Source organism: Coturnix japonica, chromosome 26 (genome assembly GCF_054131305.1).
Source record: "Coturnix japonica strain WE chromosome 26, WE-NBRP24, whole genome shotgun sequence".
Taxonomy (NCBI): Eukaryota; Metazoa; Chordata; class Aves; order Galliformes; family Phasianidae; genus Coturnix; species Coturnix japonica.
In genome coordinates this window covers 6,503,026-6,524,861 of record NC_140688.1, presented here as the reverse complement: position 1 = coordinate 6,524,861, position 21,836 = coordinate 6,503,026, and the positions used below count along the sequence as shown (strand labels likewise).

The 21,836-nt window shown below is 38.2% G+C and overlaps 1 pseudogene across 1 annotated transcript in view; it reads left to right on the top strand.

Annotated features, from left to right (window-relative positions):
- LOC146756801 (ankyrin repeat domain-containing protein 26-like) overlaps positions 1-21,836 on the top strand; it is a 41,693-nt pseudogene that overhangs the window by 10,892 nt on the left and 8,965 nt on the right. The window contains exons 12-26 of the transcript XR_014937377.1: positions 660-807; positions 1,692-1,753; positions 2,492-2,590; positions 6,507-6,510; positions 7,038-7,066; positions 7,168-7,231; positions 7,320-7,355; positions 10,175-10,260; positions 13,245-13,462; positions 15,046-15,229; positions 16,815-16,961; positions 17,546-18,502; positions 18,742-18,894; positions 20,164-20,339; positions 20,535-20,601. The product of XR_014937377.1 is annotated as an ankyrin repeat domain-containing protein 26-like (transcript). The remainder of the gene's footprint in view (positions 1-659; positions 808-1,691; positions 1,754-2,491; positions 2,591-6,506; positions 6,511-7,037; positions 7,067-7,167; positions 7,232-7,319; positions 7,356-10,174; positions 10,261-13,244; positions 13,463-15,045; positions 15,230-16,814; positions 16,962-17,545; positions 18,503-18,741; positions 18,895-20,163; positions 20,340-20,534; positions 20,602-21,836) is intronic.

Below are 21,836 nucleotides of genomic sequence, written 5' to 3'. Positions count from 1 at the left end.
ATTCAATTGGAAGAGTTTGTTAAGGGTAATACAGGTAAGCGACAGTAAACTATTTTCCTGTTAATACTCAATCACGTATCTGTATTCAATCATTGTATTTTGATACTGAAAACATCTTGTTCATAGCCAAACTCAGACATTATTTTCAATATTTTTATTATGAGATTGGAGAGTTTTGGAAGGAGAAAGACAGGAAACTTCATTCTTTCTGGAATCTGTGCACTTTCTGTTATGTAAAACTGAGGGAATGGATAATATCCATTAGAAGTTGTAGCCATTTAGTAGAATTCATGAGGTAATGACTGGAAATGAAGAAACAAAAGGAAGTTTTGAATGAAATTGAGGGCAGGAAACTAGTGAAATTGTGACATATGTAGGCAGAAAGAAGACTTTCTGAATAATATCAATGAAACTGCATTTAGATTGACACAAGGAAGTGCTTCTCAGAGGTTTTGCATAGCCAGAGATGAGGTTTACAACATGAGGCACTGCAGTTTAATTGTGCAGATTCCCACTAAAAATTGTAGGCCTTTAGAAACCATGTTGCACTTTGCTTCATTTAAGTCTTACCCAAGAAAACCGTTTTCCAAGTTGTTAATGGGTGGTGAAGTAGATATTGATTTCTGTGCTTTTCAGCTGTTTTGGTCAATCTGTTTTAGAAGGAGTCACCTAAATGGAAAGAAGAACAGGAGAAGGAAGATACTAGAAGGAAGCTGCAAACGACAGTTTTGGGGGATGTGAAACATTCTGTTTCTAGTAATAAACATCAAGTCCGTAAAGTTTCAGAAGACACAGCTTATGCGAGAAGTGAGTTTAAATATGATCCTGATTGCTCCTCTATAAGTATTAATGTTCAGTAAATAAAGTAAAATGATGATTATCCTCAAAGATGATAAACTTTCCTGTTACCTGTGAACCCTAGCCTGCTGTGGTAGAGAAGGTCTGCAGCTTTTGTTTTTTTTCGTTCTTACCTAACGGTCACAAATGGTGGTGCTGGATTCCTAATGATTACGTATGATGCAAGTTTCTTTATTAATTTTGTTGCTGTGTTCTCCTTGATGCCGTCTGAACAAAACAAGAAGCTAATCTAATCTATCTTCTGTGTGACAATATTGTTTCCCTTTCCGATGCTACTATCTGATTGAAAAGCTGTGGTTTTTCAGGGCTTCAGCCAAAAGCAGACCTGAGTCAAACTCAGAGAAGACTCTTCCAGTACCTCAACTTGTTCAGTTGTAGAATGTAGGAGATCTCTCCTTTGCTAAACCTTTGTGGGCTTGAGAGCATGACCAGCTCAGAGAGAGTTGGGTAATTTGGCATAGACCCCAGGGTGTGAAAACAGAAGATACTATTTCCATTGTCTGACTCCAGAGCACTGCTTGTTGCAGTAGACTTCTTCAGAGCATGTGTAGCTATTGGTCAGATGCTGCACAGAACATTGTCCAAACATGGTGAACGTAGCCATGTCAGCTGTCCTGCTTGGGCATCTTCTGCTGGAAAACAGATGAAGAGGAGTGAAGAGAATACTGTGATGTGACTGGATGTAAAGTTACCCTTGAGTGGGACTCACTGTTTGGTTTGTTCTTTGCTGTAGAATTACTGCTCGTCTTTCAGATCCTTTATTTGACTGATGGGGTATAAAAGTGTAGTGCAGTATATTTCTCAGTGTCTGTATTTCTCCTTTTTTTTTGTAGAAGCCCAACCCACAGTAGGAGCAGAGAAAAAGGAAGAGTCTGATTCTCCTTGGGATTCTGAGGTACTTTCTGTGAAATGTGCATCTCCCCGGTCTGTGGGAGAGCCAGATGAGAACTACGTGAGAGCTTGCCTTTGAGTTGAGCCCTGCCCCTGGTGAGGCTTATTTACCCCATATTGCTGCTGCTCTATGTCCTGTATCTGAGGGTCAACGAAATACTTGTAGTGTAGGTTCTGTGTGGAGATAGTACTGGGACAAAGTTAGGTTAAGCTTCTTGTATCGGCCCTTTGGTTGCAGGCTTTTGAGTTGATTTTCTAGCACAGTAGTGAAACAGAATAACTACTTCCCCTCTAGGCTTTGTTGTTGGGAAAAAACTAATTCCCCACTCCTTTCTTAAAAATACGAGACTTTCTAGATAGCTTAATCGCTATCAGCTTTGCCTTTTTGGCCTTTAAGCAAATCAAATCTTGCTTTTGCAACGTAGTGATGCACTCACTCAACATTGTGGGACATGTGCCCCAGCAATGTAGGCTGATATTTGAATGCCAGGTGCAAATTTGATGCCAATGTTCAATCAACACAGAGCTGCAGCTTCTTGTTCACAATCAACATCTTGATTTCCTGTGTTAATTTCTTGTGTGGCTCTGTGATTTGCCAGCCTTAATCAACATTATGGAATAGTTTAGATGAATTGTGAGGATTTTTTTGCCCTTTTATTTAAAATGCAAAAGCCTTTCTTAGATTTTATTTTAAAAAAATTGTTTTGTACAAATTCTTACGCGTATGTACTGTATTGTACAGCCGTGTTCTGAAGGTTCAAGGAAAGCATCTCCTCCTGTGTTTCTCCCACCTGCAGTTGAACATGGAGTACGCTTGCAGAGTGTTTCAGGGGAGCACAACAAGGGTAACTATCTCATAGATTGGATTTGTCTGTGTTTATAGACAAGTGAACTTTTTCTTTTGTTTTCCTTGTTAGTCCTGTTGTTCAGTGAGTATGTGCTGTAGCAATGAAGTGCTTGGCTGATGTTAATTAACAGCAGTGAACACTGAACTTGCTGGCCTGCTTGATTAGTCCAGGCGGTTCTTGCGTTCATTATGTATACTTTTTGGATATGTGTTTGTTCGGGTGTTTTTCTTTGCTTTAGGTGGTTGCTTAAAGTGGTGGGAGGTGTATCTGGTTTAAGATTTAGCTGTGAACCCTAGCCTGCTGTGGTAGAGAAGGTCTGCAGCTTTTGTTGCTTTTCGTTCTTTCCTAAAGGTCACAAATGGTGGTGCTGGGTTCCTAATGATTATGTATGATGCAAGTTTCTTTATTAATTTTGTTGCTGTGTTCTCCTTGATCTGCACAAAACAAGTAGGTAGTCTAGTGTGCCTTGTGTGTGACACTATTGATTCCCTTTCTAATGGGTACTATCAGATTGAAAAGCTGTGGTTTTTCAGGGCTTCAGCCAAGAGCTGACCTGATTCAAAGTCAGAGAAGACTCTTCCAGTGCCTCACCTTGTTCAGTTGTAAAATGTAGGAGATCTCTCCTGTGCTACTCGTTTGTATGCTTGAGAGCATGACCTCAGAGAGAGGTGGGTGCTTAGGTACTCACCCCAGGGTCTCAGAGCAGAAGATAGTATGTCCGTCTCCAGAGGATATCTTGTTGCTGTAGATGTTTTCAGAGCTCGTGTAGCTATTGGTCAGTTGCTGCTCAGAAGGTGTGGAAGCAGCACTCACGGTGCATTCACTTTTCTCTTAGTGCATTTTATGTGCAAAGAGTTTATTTTGGAAAAGCGTGAATAGTCAGCACTCAGGCTGGAATCAGCAGTTATGGTTTTCCAGAGTGGACGCCATTGCTCCTGTCTGGCTCATTCCTGTAAATTTTCCTTGCGTTTCTGTGTGAGTCAATGCTGAGTTTGTTTTACATAATGGAGTAGCTTAGAAGAGAGAACTGACTGTGGTCTGCTCTAGATGGGAGTTTGGTGGTCAGAAGATACTAGACTTTGAAGTGATAAGATTTAAAATGCTTGCAGTGTTCTGGACTGTATTGGAGCTGTGAGCTTCTGTTTCATTCCTAAATGTCAGTTTCTTATGTATGTACCTGGTCAGAAGTTGCAGGATTATGAATCATGGTCAGGTGAGGTATCCCTTGATAGCACTAAGCAAGGAGCCGTGTGTGTTGGCAGCTTCCTCTTAGTGTGAGGTTGTTTTGTATCGTGCTTTTGTGGTATGTCCTGTAGAGTGGAATGTGATAGTAAGTGCCAGATGATGGAGGTGTAGGCAAGAGGGAAGATGACTCAGGGTGTCCATATGCTGAGACTGAAGCATGCTGGAGTTTCTTCCTTAACGTTGTCCCAACACGAGGGACATTGTCATGTCAGCCACCATTCTTATGCATCTTTTGCTGGAAAAGAAATGAAGAGGAGAAAACAGAATACTGTGATGTGACTGGGTGTAAAGCTACCGTTGAGTGTAACTCATTTCTTGGTTTGTCCTTTGCTGTAGTACTGTTACTCATCTTTCAGATCCTTTGTTTGACTGATGGGGTATAAAAGTGGAGTGCAGTAAATTCTCAGTGTCTCTCTTTGTCCATTTTTTTGTAGGTGCTCTGCCAGCAGTAGGAACAGAGAAAAAGGAAGAGTCTGATTCTCCCTGGGATTCTGAGGTACTTTCTGTGATATGTGCATCTCCCCGGTCTGTGGGAGAGCCAGATGAGAACTACGTGAGAGCTTGCCTTTGCGTTGAGCCCCGCCCCTGGTGAGGCTTATTTACCCCATGTTGCTGCTGCTCGATGTCCTGTATCTGAGGGTCATTGAAATACCTGTAGCGTAGGTTCTCTGTTGAGATAGTACTGGGACAAAGTTATGTCAGACTACTTACGTTGGCCTCCTGGCTGCAGGCTTTGGAGTTGATTTTCTAGCACAGTTTTAATACAGCAGTTTATTGCTGCTTTTAAACTTATGAACTTCTCAGGCATATTTTTGTGAGGATTTTTTTTTTTCCTACTATTCAGATCTATTCTGCTGATCCAGTCAGAGTTTAACGGATGCCAATACACTGAGCAACCCAGACATTTAGATTTTTCTGTATAGAACCTCTGTCTTCTCTAGATAGACTTAATCCGATTTTGAAAATCATGTTCAGCAGACACCAAGTGTGCTGGCTGTGTTTATCCTTTCTGTCTGATAATTCTCAAGATGAGAGTGAGCAGGGTCTGTAGCTACTTCCCCTCTAGCCTTTGTTGTTGGGAAAAAAACTAATTCCCCACTCCTTTCTTAAAAATACAAGACTTTCTAGATAGCTTAATCGCTATCAGCTTTGCCTTTTTGGCCTTTAAGCAAATCAAATCTTGCTTTTGCAACGTAGTGATGCACTCACTCAACATTGTGGGACATGTGCCCCAGCAATGTAGGCTGATATTTGAATGCCAGGTGCAAATTTGATGCCAATGTTCAATCAACACAGAGCTGCAGCTTCTTGTTCACAATCAACATCTTGATTTCCTGTGTTAATTTCTTGTGTGGCTCTGTGATTTGCCAGCCTTAATCAACATTATGGAATAGTTTAGATGAATTGTGAGGATTTTTTTGCCCTTTTATTTAAAATGCAAAAGCCTTTCTTAGATTTTATTTTAAAAAAATTGTTTTGTACAAATTCTTACGCGTATGTACTGTATTGTACAGCCGTGTTCTGAAGGTTCGAGGAAAGCATCTCCTCCTGTGTTTCTCCCACCTGCAGTTGAACATGGAGTACGCTTGCAGAGTGTTTCAGGGGAGCACAACAAGGGTAACTATCTCATAGATTGGATTTGTCTGTGTTTATAGACAAGTGAACTTTTTCTTTTGTTTTCCTTGTTAGTCCTGTTGTTCAGTGAGTATGTGCTGTAGCAATGAAGTGCTTGGCTGATGTTAATTAACAGCAGTGAACACTGAACTTGCTGGCCTGCTTGATTAGTCCAGGCGGTTCTTGCGTTCATTATGTATACTTTTTGGATATGTGTTTGTTCGGGTGTTTTTCTTTGCTTTAGGTGGTTTCTTAAAGTGGTGAGAGTGGTATCTGGTTTAAGATTTATCTGTCTGAGGATTTGGATATTTCTGGATAATCAGCAGAAGAAAAATATCATTTGGTTGATCTTTTTGTTTGTTTATTTAATTTTTTTTAGTTTCCTGTTTTTCTTTAAAAACTAAAATATGTGGGCAAATTCTTGTTATGTTTCTGCGGGTTTCCACCTGCAGCTCATGGCATTTGCTTTATGACCATCCTGATTGATCATAAGTGTGCTGGAAAGTTTTGCTATTGGAATAAAGCTTTTATCTTTTTGAGAGTGCTTTGGCAATGTGGCTTATAATATGGATTCAATGACATAGCCTAAAAGGCAAGTCCAATTTTATTTTTGTAAGCAGACACCAAATCTTAGCAAGCTTCTGGAATCCATAAATCAACTTACCAATTGTCTTTAATGTCTGCTTCATATGATTCTGCTAAGCTTGAAATCAGTGTGGGAGGGGGGAAGAGGTGACTGTGGTAGTCTTTCTAATGTATTTCCATGTTACTTGACCACCTAGTGTTCGAAAATCAAGTCTTGATGATTTGTTTTTAGTATTTATTTAAATCTAAAAATTATTTTGTGGAACAATTCGTAGAAGCATTTTGTATGCTTGTTTCATGAATGGAGTCGTAAAGTATAAGATGACTGCAGCACAGGGCAGTAGGTTGTGTGAGTTAGGAAATAAAATTTGACACTAAACTTGAAAAAGATTTGGAATAACGCACATGTTGTGCATTACAACCAAGCAATGTTTGTATCATTTATTTCCTTGCAAACTGTTCCAGAGAGGTCAGTTGAGAACCAGATTGTTTTTACCTCATTGAATGATGTTTGTATGAGGTTGCTGCGTCTGTACCCTTGCTCTCCATAAGCTGTTAATGAGAAAGTAGCCTCAACATTATGCACTGCTAGAATAGAAGTAGTCATAGTTCTGCTGGGTTCTTTCTTGATTGGTCATTAAGAAGCCAAAGCTATCTGCTCTAATTAATTTTTCCAGAAAGCAGAATTCAGCTTCCAAAAGGAACAAAATATTTTAATCTTGTTCTCTTAATAGACATGACTTAATGCTTCACATGAATTGTTGTCATTCTGTGATTTGATTCTTTTTTTTTTTTAAATAAAAGTTGGATGATGGGAATTACTCTGTATTTCTTATATACTACTACAAGTTCTGTGTGATAAGATAATTGGATATTAGCTATTTCACTCTCAATGAAGTAATTTGTGCAAGAAACAATTACAGAGCCTACTAATGTTGTAAAGAATAAAAGATATCTTCAATTAAATAAAATAACGCTTTCATTTTTCATCTCCAGGCTTTTCAGAGAAACCCAGTAATTTGCAGGTAAATGCTTTTCATTGAAATCTACTTGTCCTGCTCATTAATGAATATGTGGTTACTTTGAATGTATGGGTGTTTATTTTTCATTGGTTTGTCTTTCATAGTTAAAGGTTTCTGCAGTTTTAGAGATGAATGAAACATCTTCAAAAACAGAAAAGAAAAAATCAGGTAATGATGTCTTTTATATTCTGATTTTAGCTTCAAAATCTTTCTGATAAGCATATTTAATTAAGCATTTGATTCATTTGTTTTGCAGATCCACAGGAGAAATTGAGTGTAGATGATATTGAAGGTATTTATAAATAGTTGTTGTTTTTTTTTTTGTCATGTCCCTTTGTGGGCATGTACATTGTAGTTGTAAATTCTTCATATTAAATTAATGTTTTGCTAGCAAGATGTTATTTCAGCAGCAGATTTAATGAAATATGGCTCTATCTTTGGGTGTTTTCTCCACTACAGCTCCATTCAACATTTCTAAACATCCTTCTACAGTGTAAGGTTCCTCCGGCATACCTGCTATCATCACCCCTTGTCAGGCAGTCCACATTTACTCATTTCCTTCTCATTGCCAAATATACCAATCTGCAGAGGAGCAATAGGGTCATGTCCTGTGTCTGATTCCTGGCTAGGGTCTGCAGGTAAAGCTGTCCAGGAGCTGCAGGTGGGACAGAATGGGTGATTCACAGGCTTATGCTTCATTAGCATGATTGATTATTTACCTGGCTTTTTCTTTGCCTCTCTGGCAGTTGTATGAAAACATGTATTACATATGCTCTTCCAAAGCCATCCTCTCATGTTTTGTTTAAACTGGCCACTGAGTTTAGAGCTAGTGGAAGGACATGGGAAAGAGAGTGTAGGTGGGAGGTAGTGAGTGGAAGTATGTTGGCAGGTATTCCTTTTGGTTGGGAAAGATAAATAAAAGTGAAGCAGCTAGATCATTTGTTATACATGGGAGGGAGTATATCTAACCTCAGTGGGTTCTTAGTTTCTTAATTCTGATATATGTGAATTTAAGTATTTGTTAGCGAGATACAAAACAGTTCCCTATTAAGGTCTTAGAATTTCTACAACGAGCCCTGAAAATTACAAATCAGGTGAAAACCTATATAAGCAAGCATATGAAGTAGATGATTAGATAAGAGTTCAGAAAACTATTGCAACTTCTAAGTATGGAATGGAAATTGCTCCAAGCTGTTTGACATCCATGTCTTGGGAAAAAAGGTACTGTTTCTTTTGATGACAATAGAGGTTAAACTTCTTTCTAGAAAAAAAATGTACGTGTGTTTGCATAAAGAAAAGGAGATTCTCTACTGCAGTGATATTGTTTCTGTAAGATGCACAAAAGGTGGTTAGAATCATTGAATTATAGAATTGGGCTGGAAAGGACCTTTAAAAATCACCTAATTGAAACTTCCCAGCTGTGGGTAACCTGTTGCAGTGCCTCATCACCCTCATCAAGAATTTATTCCTTATATCTAATCTGAACGATCTTTTAGTTTAAAACTGTTACCCTTTGCTCTGTCACTACAGGCCATAGTTAAAAGTCTTTCGTGTAAGCCCCCATTAATTATTGAAAGGCCATCATATGGTCTCTGCAAACTCTTATATTCCCCAACTCTGTCAGCTTTCCTCATAGGAAAAGTGTTCCAGTCCTCAAATTGTTTTTTGAGACCCTTCCCTGGACCTGCTCTAGCCAGAGATTTTTTGTGCTGGGGGCCCCGGAGATGAACTCGGTGCTCCTGGTAGGGTTTTGAAAGAGTGGAGTAGAAGGGGACACCACCTCTCTTGGCCTGCTGGCCATGCAGTGCTTCTTTTTTTGTGGCCCAGGGTGCAATTGGCTTTTTGGACTGCAAGCATGCATTCTCAGCTTATATGTAATTCTTCATCCAGCATTATCCCCAAGTCCTTTTCCACAGGACTGCTCTCAGTCTGTTCATTGTCCAGCCTGTGCTGAAGCTGATGACTTCCCAACCCAGGTGCAGGATCTTGCGCTTGGCCTTGCTGAACATCATAAGACCTGCTTCTGTAGGCTGTCAGTATCTGTCTGAATGCGATCTCTTTTCACTAACATATCAGATACACCACTTGGCAGCACTTCCCTGTCTACCAAAGAATCCATCCATGATATTTCTCCAATTTAGAGAGATGAGCTCTCTAGGTAGCTAACATCAGTTGCTATTTCTTTATCCTCCACTCTAGTCACTCCATAATAGAAGGTTGTCTGGGCCTTGGAAAGTACCTCCTTTCTTAAACTCTTTAAAAACAAGTGTGATGTTTCCCTTTCTCCTGTCACTAAGGGTTTTACCTGACTGCCACAACTCTTTAAATATGGTGGATAGTGACTTAGCAACCTAATTTACCCATGATCTTGGAGGTCTTTTCCATCCTTTGTGTTTCTGTGATTCTGTGAGTTCTTGTTTTGTCTGTTTTATGTAGTCATGTGAAATGTAGTCCAGTGATGGTGTGGGACGTGGCAAAGTTAGATAGGAAAAACAGTCTTTTCATAGCTCATTTTATGTCATCATTTCATGTATTTTCTGTTCATCCTTCCTCGTGTCTGTTTTTTTTCTATAATCCATGTATTTGCTCAAAGATCAGGTATTAAGAAATATATGTGAAAGTTTGTCTCAAACTCCTATGTTTGGGTTTCAGCAAGCTGTATTTCTTCTGCAGAGTGTTATAATTCCTATGGTACAAGTATTTCTAACTCTAAAAGGGTTAAACGAGACCCTTTGTGGCACAAAACAAGGAGAAATGAAAGTAGCTAGAGGAATCTAGCCGATTGCTGTCTAGCATACAGTGTGTCATGTATGTATAAATATAGTTCTACATGTAAACCATTTGAGATTCTTAAAGGTGTATTTCTGACTGATTTTCATCAAATTTCCCTTAGGAATGAAAGGGAAAATGCCCTGAGAGGGATTAGTTCGCACAGAGGCATCTTCAAACTGTTTTGTAATATTATGTTCAAATCGTAAATAATCATACGCTTGAGAGGCTGTGTTAGTTTGTGCTATTTTCTCACAAATGCAATGATTCAGGATGTACTCTAGGTATAATTAATTTGTAATAAGTCATGTTCGTTATAAAGATGTAATTTTTTCACTGTAGGTGAGCGCTCAGAATCTACCGTTCATGTGTCGTCATCAGCTAAAAAAGAGATGGTCAAGGATGCCACTGAAAACTTTGGGAGGCAGGTATGTGAAACCAAATATTGTGTTTTTCCTTGCGTGCAATTCTGAGAAACAGTGCAGTCATGTGGTGGGTTTTTTGTTTTTTCCTATGCAAAATACATACTCATTTGGGAGCAAAATTTTATATCATGTGATTATTTCTTTGACAAAACACGCCAGATTTTCCTCTGTGTATTAGAAAGATTAAGTAAAAACCTGAAATATGATCTGTCAGTGCTTTCTCTGCCTCTGCAAAATATCTCCTTATCTGATCAAGTTAGTAAGTGTTCGAAAATATTTTTTGAAGGTCATTATGGAGGAATATAGGCTAGGCGTCCTGTTTGTATTGAGCATACAGGACTGGGTAGGGATCTTCATTGAGTGTCTGGAGTCTTCTGTAATACCTCAAGGGAAGTGGAGGAAGTAATATCATCGTACATCCAAGGCACTGTGGAAGAGGGATGTGATTCATTTCAGCAGGTAGAGAGCGGAACTTAAGTATTGGAAGGTGGTAGCAGATGTGCAAAGTGAATGGAGCTTGGAAATGAAGTGGCTGAGGCAGGTGGTGACTGAGATGCTCTCCATTGTGAAAGATTTTTGTGGAGTTACGATGTGGAAGGAGAAAAGGGCCTCTATAACCAGAGTAAGAAGGACAATAGTTGTGGTTCCTTGGGATGCCAAGGCTGCAGACCTTGTTCAGAAGGGAACACAAACCAAGGGCAACTTTGCAGGGACTGTGAAGTCAGAGATAGTGAGAAGGCTGGAGAGAGGAGCTGGTCAGTGAGCTTGAGGCATGGTACCGTTTGGATAGATGTCTCAGTTCTTGATTTTGGGCTGAGGGCAGGAATGAACAGGTATTCCTTGTAAATATTTGTCTTGGGAGCTTGGAATAGAATTTAATAATTCTGACTCTGAGGAGCATAAGTGATTGTAATGTAGCCAGTCCCTTGTGGTGGTTAGTAAAAAAGCTTGTTATGATCACTCACGCTTGTTATGAACGCTAACCAGCAGGGGGTTTAAAGGGACAGTCAGTAGAAAGTTGAGTATGGGAAAATTTGGGCAGTTGTGTTTTCTGTTGTTATTGATTGGTTTTGATCTGTTTGATTGGTTTATGTTTCTAAACTAGATCCTTCTGTTTTGAGGAAAAAATAAATAAGGTATCTTTGTTTTGTTGTTGTTGTATGATGGGATGAGTTTGCAATGTAAATTATATGGCTTAACGGTAATTTCATTTTTCTTGGTAATTTTTCTGTCTTTACCTGCTTACTTAAGGATAAATATGTTTTAGAAACTTGATAGAAAATACAGCACATGAAAAGCAGACTGACAAAGCAGAAATTTCTCATCAGGAAGCCCTAGCAGAAAATGAGGAATCCCACAGTGCTGACAAGCAGTTAAGTCTAAAGCTGTGGGAAGAAAGATACAAAAAATGTGGATTGAAAAAGAGAAAAGGGAGTTGAAAAGAAATTTTACAAACATTACAGCAGAGCTGAAGCAGCTGTTTGGTGAAATTAATGAATCTGAGAAAGCTCCATCCCTTGTGGCAGAAGTGTCAGAAGATGACCTCATTGAAGAATTGAAGAGTCTTTGTGTTTCGTCTTGTGTGACAGAATCAAGTGATAAGTTAGAAAGTAAAGGTGAATTTGGAGATGTGAAACTTAATGTAGACCTAAAAGAACCCAAACCTGAAATAGTTATTCTGAGTCTCTGTGTCCTTCCTGATCACAATAACTTAAATGCGAGCATGGAAAATACCTGGAGAATACCAGATGAAGAAGGCTGCACTAATTACACAGATAATACAAAAGTACATCTATCAAAAGCAGAGGAAATGGAAGAGAATGAGAATGGGATTAGTAGAGATGTAGAGGGAAGTCCTGAGTATTCCCTGAGACATTGTTTAAAAACAAATATTTGGGATGACATTTCTAATAATCTTCCTAATATAAGACCTGTTTCCACAAGTGGTGAAAGTACACTTGGCTTTATAAGTGAGAAGAAAATTGGCAAGGACATCTGTCTTAGTGACAGTGTTCCCAGAGACTGCCTTATCAAAAACAAGGAAATAGGAGAAACAGAAATCGAAAATCTTTTCCCGCATGCTCAGCAACCTTGTGGCATGCTGAAAAGGAATCTGGATGAAGAACTAAAACAAGATGTGGAAAGATTTAAGAGTAAGGTAGGAATGCTGCAAATGGTATTCCTGGCTTTGGAAAAAGAGAAGGTAGAGCTACAAAAAGAGGTAGAAGTTCACCTGCTTTTCCTTATTCTTTAGTCTTTCTCAGTATCGGTGGTCCTGTTCATGTTAGCTATTGATCATTAAAAGAAGGTGCTTTGTGCAAATTGTTTTTTTTGTCTTAAGAGAAGAGCGTTACTCATAAATAAGGAAAGCAGTGGAGAACTGTGCTTTTCCCCATAATGTAATCAGAAGGTTTTGAGAAAGCAAAGTGTATTGTTTCAGTTTGACAATAGGTGGCAGTCATTTCCAGTGTAAGTAGTTATCACCTCATTACCATAAAAAGAAATTCATACAAGTACACCAGTTTTGACTGTCGATCAAGGAATGAAAATAGCTTCTGAACAGGGTCTTGATTTATCTCTTCATTTGCTGTGGTTTGTAAAATTCCTGATTGCTGTGAAGCTGTTTCTGCTTTTGAGTTCAGTTTGCTTTTTTCCTCATCATTAAGGAAGTATGACATCATACATCCACTCATACTTTGTGTTTCTACAACTACTGTTGTGTAGTCCATCTGATTTCTTATCCATCAGTAATGCTTCTATTGTTTGTTTCCTTAGGGCTGCTTTGCTTTTTTGTTTTTGTTTGATTGTTATACTTCAAATCAAGAGTGAATTCAGAGTATATTTGTAGACTTGGTACATTTTGTAGAGTAATTTTGGGGGAAAATCTTTTTTATTTTACATTATTTTAAAAGTCAAGCTTAGATTATTTGGTCTTGGATCTCCTTTAGAATCAGAAAAATATATGAAGCTTAATTTTCTCTTCATAGGTTGAGAAGGAAAAAAGGAAGCAGAAACATTTCAAAATGCAAGCAGTGGAGAAACAGGAAAGTCTTGATAAATCAAATACACCAGTGGGCAATATTACCCATCAACCAGTAAAAGAAAAGCTTGCTCTAAGGAAGAATGAAAAAATGATAGAAGAAAAACACACAAAGAATTCTTCATCTGAGGAGAGACCAAAATTACTTGAAATGCCAGTAAAAGGGTAAGCTAATAAAATAATCCGTAGAATTAGATTGTTTTAAATCTTGTAATTGAAGCACTTTCCTCGGTATTGAAAGCTATGCTGAGTAGTCCCCTGCTCCCCAAACTGTTTTAAAAGTATATTTTTCAAAGAACTAAATGCACAGTGGAGGTTCAGATTAATTTTGCTGGAGGTGATAGAGGTCTTAATCACAGAATCATAGAATGGCCCAGGTTCAAAAGGACCACAATGATCATCTAGTTTCAACCCCCCTGCTATGTGCAGGGTCACCAACCACCAGACCAGGCTTCCCAGAGAATTTCTTCCTTAACACTGACTCTAATCGTGTCTTTAGAATCTTACCTCCTATGCCTAATAAATTAATCAAGAACGAATTCAAAGCCCTTGCACGTGGGATGGAGGAAGCCCTTGTGTACACAGTGAAATGCTCTGGCTGGTGAGCTGATTCGCTGAGAAGCCTCTGGGGGCTTTGGCAGAGATTAAGTGCAACATGAGTCAGAATGATCTTGCAGCTGAGAAGGCCAGCAGCATCCTGGGTTGCAGAGTCAAGAAGCTGAAGGGAGGAGTCCATCCCTACTTAGCATCTAGTTGGTCTGTGTCTGGAGCACTGGGTCCAACTTTTGGCCTCCAAGTACTTGTGTGCATTTCTTTTTATGGCCTTCAAGAGATCGTAGTCAACATGTGTGAGTTCAGTAGAGGCTTTCCAGGCTGATCACAGAGCATGAAACTCTGTGAGAATAAGCTGAGGGAAATAAACTTCAGGATGTGCCTGCAGTCTCCCAGTACGTGGAAGGGGATTGTAAGTAAGACAAAGCCGTTCCTGATTTGGCCTGGATTTGATTCTAAACATTTTTCAGAATTCCCAAACATCTGTAAATAGAAGGAATTAATTTTTCTTCTATGTAAAATCTCAAAACAGTATTAGCTATACATGATAAAAGCTGTACTTTTTGGGAAGCTAAAGACTACATGTAAATCTTTCTCCTTTAGAATAAGCTGCTTCAATACTGATGTTACAGCCAATGTTTTGAACTACTTGTTAGTGGTTGCTGATATTCAAATCTTTTTTTGAACACTATCCTTATCCTTTAATTTATTAAAAGAAATGAAAAGGTTCATCCGCACATGGTAAGCAGTTGTTATAGTCTTAGGGAAGGCTTCTTAAAAGTTTTTGATTTGTCTTAGATAAGTGATGTGATGTTTTATCGGTATTACTTGCAGTCATTATGAATCTGTACTATATAGGTGATGATCAACTTATTAAAAACAGTGTATTTTTGTTAGTAAAAGTTCGTGGTTTACTGTTCATGTTTACCTATGTCGACATGGAAATACATGATGAATTTTGTACATCACTTAAGGGCTTATTTGTCAGTCTTGTGCAGCTCATGTATAACGTGTCTTCCACCACTAATGGAATGAAATTAGAGTGATGTTAAAAGTTTAAAATTGCAGAAAAACTTCTATATTTGAAAAGGTGTGACATTTCTACAGTTTTAAGTTGTTTCTCCTGGTTCATGATGTGGCATATTTACTTTTTTGTCAGTGCTTTAATTCCTCAAATACTCTCTTTTAAATCCCAGATTTTTTGTGAAACAAGAAGAGGAAAAGAGACATAGAGCTGAAATGCGATATGAAAAAACAAGAAAGCAACTAAAGAGGGAAAAGGATCAATATTCTAGAGAGACAGAGGAAAAACAACAACTTGAGTTTCGTGTAAGGAATTTAGAAACAGAGTTAATAACGCTGAAACAGCTCAAGAAACAGGTATATTAAATATATATCTTCTGTTTTTCTGTTTCTTTCAAACTGATATTTTATGCTAGTATGTTCAACTTGTTGGTGAAAGAGACATTAGGCAATTATCTTGGTGCATTTTGAGGACCATTGTCATGAAACCAGCGTGAACAAACAAGTTCATGATACCTTTTCACATTTTTCAGAATTATACTTTGGTTTGTGCTTCAGGCAAAGCTTCTCTTTGAGTTATTTTTCCTAATTACTACAGAACTCTGTGCGCGTGTGTGTATATGTATGTCTATATCTATATATCTATATATATATTATATGTGTATATATATATATATATAATGTTTTTATTATTATTGTTTTTTTTCTTCAGAAGGAAATTACAGTTACTGTTTGTAGTATTCTTTCAAGTATACTTACATGAATTTAAATTTAGGCCTAAATGTTACTGTTTACCTGATAATCTGTAAATTGCCTCAGTTGCTTACAATCAAGACTGAATCCAGAAAAACTCTCACCTTTATTTTTATTACAAGTTTAGTGGCTTATTTAATGCAATTGAGATGATGGTGTTCTCACTGTACACAACCTGCATGAATTCTTCAGTTCTTACATACAGTTTTGAGGGTCTTTTCACTGGCTTTTACCTACTTTTCAGCATTCCTGTCATGGTTCTACGCAGTTTGAAATATACCTCGGAAATTCGGTCTGTTGTGTTGTATTTTTCCCCATAAATAGTAAGCCTCAAATTTTCAGAACTTGTATTTGCAAACATATTAAGAACATGTGAAAGTGGTCATTAAGGATCCTCAGTGGCCACGTTGCTCTGGCAGAAGCAGTAAGTAGTTAGCATCACCTCTTTCAGTCTGCCTGGATTTAACAGGGACATCATTGGCATTAGTTTACCTCCTGGTCTGCTGTTCAGCTGGTCGGTCCTCTTCTGTGTCTCACTTCATTAATAGCCTTTGGAAATCTCATACAACTCAATTTATCCAGCAGTATTGCTAGATTTTGGTAAACTGAAAATGGATTGGCACATTTTCTGAAGCATTTCTAAATATTAGTAGAAGAGATGTAGACTTAAGACCTTGCAGTGGGGTAAAGTAAGTGTAGTTATTGTGCTTTTGGAAATCTTAGTCATTTGTTTTGTGCAGTTCTTAGTGTTAGTGCTCATATTGATGAATAGATGTTTTTAAATCTTTGACTGTAAGCATATGAGTGTCCATCTCTGGTTTTAGTATGTATATGTAGTTTGTTAGAAAGATAACTTGGGTTTCTACTTAAACTCTGTATGTTTCCAAGAATAGTAGTTCTAGTTTGTTTGTTTTTTTCTTGTGTTATAGAGGGAGATTCATTAAGTATAAAACTTCTATGATGCTGATTTGTGCAAAGGACTCACACTATCCTTATAACTTTCAATTCAGATAAATCTAAAGATGTTTGTTTGCAAACATGGAAAATTGATATGCAGGTCATTCTATGATTTTATGATAAATGACTCTTAATAGAATTAATAGAATGTAAGAATAAAAAGAATGAAATAGGAAGGTATTGCTAATTCTGATTTTGTTCAAGATTCACAAGTTCAACTATATTACTGTAGGTTGAAGAAGAGCGTGATGAAACACAGAGACAGCTCTCTAATGAAAGGAGTGCTAGAGCTCTGCAAGAAGGAATTTTGAGCAACCACCTGTGGAGACAGAAGGAGCTGGAAGAAGAGACAAGAAAAACTATTAGGAAAAATTCAGAGGTAAGCAGTTCCATTCCTAATTAATTTGGTTATACTTCACTGTGCTCATTCTAAAACCTTAAGAAAAATAACCTTTTGTGCCTTTTCGTGGATTATCTACAGTTTATCAATATAACCAAATTTTGTTACTGTTGTCTAAAAACTCTGAATAGCATCATCAATCCCACATAGACCTGAATTGCATGTGGAAGTAGGAAGCCACTGGAAAATAAGACATTGTGTTCCCAGTCTCTTAAACTGCCTGCTGTTCTTCACTGTATAGTTGTTACAATCATTTCTAAGGTTTCTACCCGTGAAATGTCCAGATATCTGGAGATTCACTAGGAAAGAAGCTGGCTGAGGCTGTTTGTGATCCTATTACTTGGCTTTTGAATTCGTTATTATACTGTCATCACTTTCTTGTTTCCATGTCCTTCATCTTTTTGCTTAATAAATTATTTTTATCACAGCCCATGAGTTCTGTTTTGTTTCCTGTTCTCTCCCTCATCCCACTTAGTGATGAGAGTGTGGTGCCTAGCTGCCTGATGGGTTAAACCTGAATTTATTTCCCAACTAACTATTCATTATTGTCCTTTATCACACAGAAATCTGACACTAATGACAGAGAAAAGGATCTGCTACACAGAAATCAGTTACTGCAAGAAGAGATTGCTATGCTAAGACTAGAACTCGATCAAGTAAAACTTAAGCACCAGGAGGATGAAGGAAAATACTTAGAGGAAAATGAGTCTTTGAAAGAAAAGAATGATTCTCTTCAGAAGGAACTTAAACTGAGTGAGGAAACCTCAACACAGACAGTATTTCAGTACAATGGACAGCTGAATTTACTCAAGACGGAATCTGCAATGCTAACTTCCAAGCTTGAACAGAAAAAAGAAAGCAAAGACAGACTGGAAACAGAGATTGAATCATTCTGTTCCCGCTTGAATGCAGTGGTTCAAGATCTCGAACATCATCAGTCATTGAAAAGTGATGCCGAACGAACATTTCAGAGAGAACGTGATGAATGGCTTCGTTTACAAGACAAGCTCCATCGTGAGCTCTCTGAGGTGCGAGAGAGCAACAAGAGCTTGTCTCAGCAGCTGAGTAAAACGGAAAGCAAAGTTAATAGTCTAGAAAACGAGCTTCACCAGTTGGAACAAACACTTCGAGAAAAAACACTGCTTTTAGAAATGACACAAAAAGACTTAAATCAAGCCCAGTGTCAAGCAAAAGAAAATGAGCATGCGTGGCAACTTGAGAAAGATCAAGTCAGTAAATTTATGATAAAGCATGAATCTATGCAGGAACAATTGGCCCAGCTCCAAAGTGAAAACCTTTTACTCCGTCAGCAGCTGGAAGATTTGCGGAACAAGGAGATCATCAAAGAAAAGGTTGTGAATGATGTCCAGGACAGATTTCATGATATGTTCAACAAACTCAGAGCTGACAGTGAAAAGCAGGTTTACCTCATGGAAGAGAGAAACAAGGAATTAAATACCAAGTGTACTGATTTAAAGGAACAAGTCTTTAAATATGAGACTGACAAAGTAGAAAGAGAGGTAAGCTATACAATTAGAATAAATTAAAATGTTTCAATTCATAAAATGATTTTGTATTTCTAAAATGCATCAGGTGTAAGTTTTACACATAGGACCAAATTGTGTTGTTTTGTTGTGGTTCATTGTTTTTTCTCTTAGAATTAAGGAGGACCGGTAAATGACTGAACTGTATAATATAGTCAGTTTAAAGGAGTAAAGTCAAGTTTCATGTTTTTCCTCATGTTTATCTGTTTCCTTAGGGTTTGGTCAGACAGCTGCAGCAGGAGCTTGCTGATGCTCTTAAAAAGCAGTCTATGTCAGAAGCTTCCCTTATAGTTACTACATGCTACCGCAGTGACCTTGAGGAAGACAAATTGCACTTGCAGAAGGAACTGGACAGGATTAAAGCTAAGGTACAGAGAGGCTGTAACTTACACATAAAATCTGAGGGTGATTTTTCCCTGTTTCTGGTGAAGAAGAGAAAAATAATGTTCTGAGAGCAAGTACCAGAGAGAGCTAAGGAGGTTAGCAGTGATACCCTGTCATAATTCATGAAGCTGGTGAAATCTTTGCCAGCTGGCCTCCTCCTCTGTAGTGAAAGATAAGTGTTACTAGAATCATCAAAAAGCCAACTAGTTTCTTTTGCAAGTAGGAGCCGTTCTTCAGCCCCACGGCTAAAGTTCTTCTTGTGGCTCCAGGGTGTTGTAGCAGTGTTCTTTCTTTTCCCAACTTACTTCCCTCTCCTGGTGTCAAACACAATTAAGAATTTATTTGTGGATGGGATGTGTACAAACTACCAACTATCTGAAGCAACATTACACAGGTGCTCTGAATTTACAAATTGTTTTTCTGTGTCTTATAAGGTTGGTTGTAAACACTATAAGGTGGTCTTTATCCCCTTAGTCTTCTCAACTTGCCCCTTGTCATCTGTGATCACAGTCATGCCTGTGCCAAATCAGAGCAGAGAGTTCAAAGTATAAGCAAATGTCCTCCTATCCTAGAAATAAATTCAGGGGTATAGATTTAAAGACAAGTATATGAACTGCATTGTTCTGTGCACTTGGTGTCCATGACTGGGTGGTCTTCGACACGAAGTCATTATGTCTTTAACTGGAGAAGATCTGTATTTGATAAGCTGCTTTGCAAAATGACCTGGTGTCTCAGCAGGTTATCGCTTTTGGTTTGGCCAAGTTTGGTGTCTGATTTCTGAGAAAAAGTAGAAATACTGGACAGCTGAATTTGAGTTTTTCTTTTTTGCTCTCTGTGAGAGTTGTGGGTTTTTTCTGAAACATCTACCATAATAACATACTAATGAGCTGTGAAATCACTTTAGGAAAAGGATGAGGTTTTTTTGGTTAATATTTTCGATAGAATAGCAAACAAGTAATTTCAGGATGTCACAAGCCACTGAGAAGGTAGGATTGGCAGTGTCAATGCTCATAATGGTGTTATAGAAAATCCTTTGTGCAGATGGGAGAGGCCAGTGTCACAGATGATGAAATATCATCTGTTATTGTTCATTTGCTAAGAGAAATGAAGGCTTGAATGAATTGGAAACGATTCCAGTACTTTGGGTAGGGGGTGTATGTAGATACATGCAATATCCAAATTCTTCAGTGCTCACTGAGCTCTCTATACTGAACCTAACCGGGCTGCTGAGGATTCTCATTGCTACTTTACAGTTACATGACTCTGAAAAACAGCGTATTCAATATGAGCGTTGCATTCAAGATTTGAAGACTGACCTAGATAATAAGGAAAGACAAATATCAGCTTCTAACCAAAAAATGAAAGACCTTCTGTTAGCAGCTTCCAGAAGCAGTTCTACAATAAAGCAGCTGGAAGAACATGTCCAACGGTAAGAAAATAACAGAGTGAAGCAAGGTTTTGCTTTCTGGGATTCTCTGAAAACGTCAGAATTGCCTTGTTGCATCATCAGGGTAAAACATGATTTTAAAAGAAGCTCTTGCTTTAAATAGCATTCTTTCACACCATTCTTTTGCAGTGTGCGCTATTATGGATTTGTCTAATAAGATCTGTGCTTCTCTTTAAGGCTTGAAATGGAAAATGCCAGGGTGGAAGCTGCTGCGCAACACCAGGACAAGAGAACTGAAGCCTCAGTAAGCCAGTCATAAACTTCCCTTTTATTTATTTATTTTTTATTTTTTTATGTGAGCTTCTGAGCCTATTTAGATATTTTTCGTGGGGAAGTTATGTGGTTTTCCTGGGGATCATAGGGGAGCTGAGTCATCTGAGCTGTGGTGTGACTGTAGGGTACTCTGAAAATCCTGATGGTCTATTCTCCAGTTTTGAGAGTTTTCCCATAAGGTAAAGGTTGTAAATCTCCACCTTTCACTGCTGCCATTTCTGTCTTTGCAGTAGTATGAAAATGTTTGTGTTAATCAGCATGATTCTTTTGATGGATAGGACGGACAGTGTGAGCAGGAGGGAGATGTGTGGTTGAGATCTGGGAGGGGAAACCTGGATGTGAGAAATCTATTTTATCTTCAGAGCTTTGTCATAGTTTCCACCTGAGCTCATTAGGTTCTTTTTCCATTTGTGAATATGTGTTGGTACTTTACTGCCCCGCAGGGGGCTGAGGTAAGGAAAGAACAACTAGGTGAAGTAATGCTGTGCAGTCAGTGGCAGGCAGCTGGGAAGTAGCTGGTGCGCATGCATGGCTTAGCATCTTGTGTAACCTTGGAATATTCTTTAATTAGTTTGCTGTTGGAAAATTAAGCTGCTATAGGGAGAATAAGAAGGATCTAGTGGAAGGGAAAAGCTGTTGATTATCTGCACCAGAAAAGTCTGAGTTCTTTTCCAGGTTCCTTTCCTGTCATCTTCTTTTGGTGATATACCAATTAGAAGGTTTTTAGCATTTTTAACCCTTCTGTATTTTACCCATACATTGTCACATAGGGAGAACCGACATTTAACATATCCTGTAAAGACACATGAGGAAGTTTTATGAGTTTGTCATATAAGCCTTTAAGCTCAGGTTTTTATGTCCTTCTGTACGTCAGGGATGTCTCTCTTTTTCTTAAAATGTGCTATTCAAAGCATGTAGACAACTTTCATTCTTTACAAAGGGAACTGAATAAGCAAACTTGTTTACACACAAATGCATCTGTGATGCAAATCTTTGCTCCTTTGTGTAAAAGGATAAGTAACATTGCTGTTCTGAAAACATTTTCTTGCTCTGAGGAGATCTGCAGTTATTTCACAGTCAGTAAGTGTAGGGAATTTTAAGAAAACTGTGAGTTAATGTTGCATGTGTGTCTTCTTATCTCCAAATGATGTAACCTCATTTTATCGTATAGAGAGCATTCACTTTTTCCACTAGCATTAAGTGCTA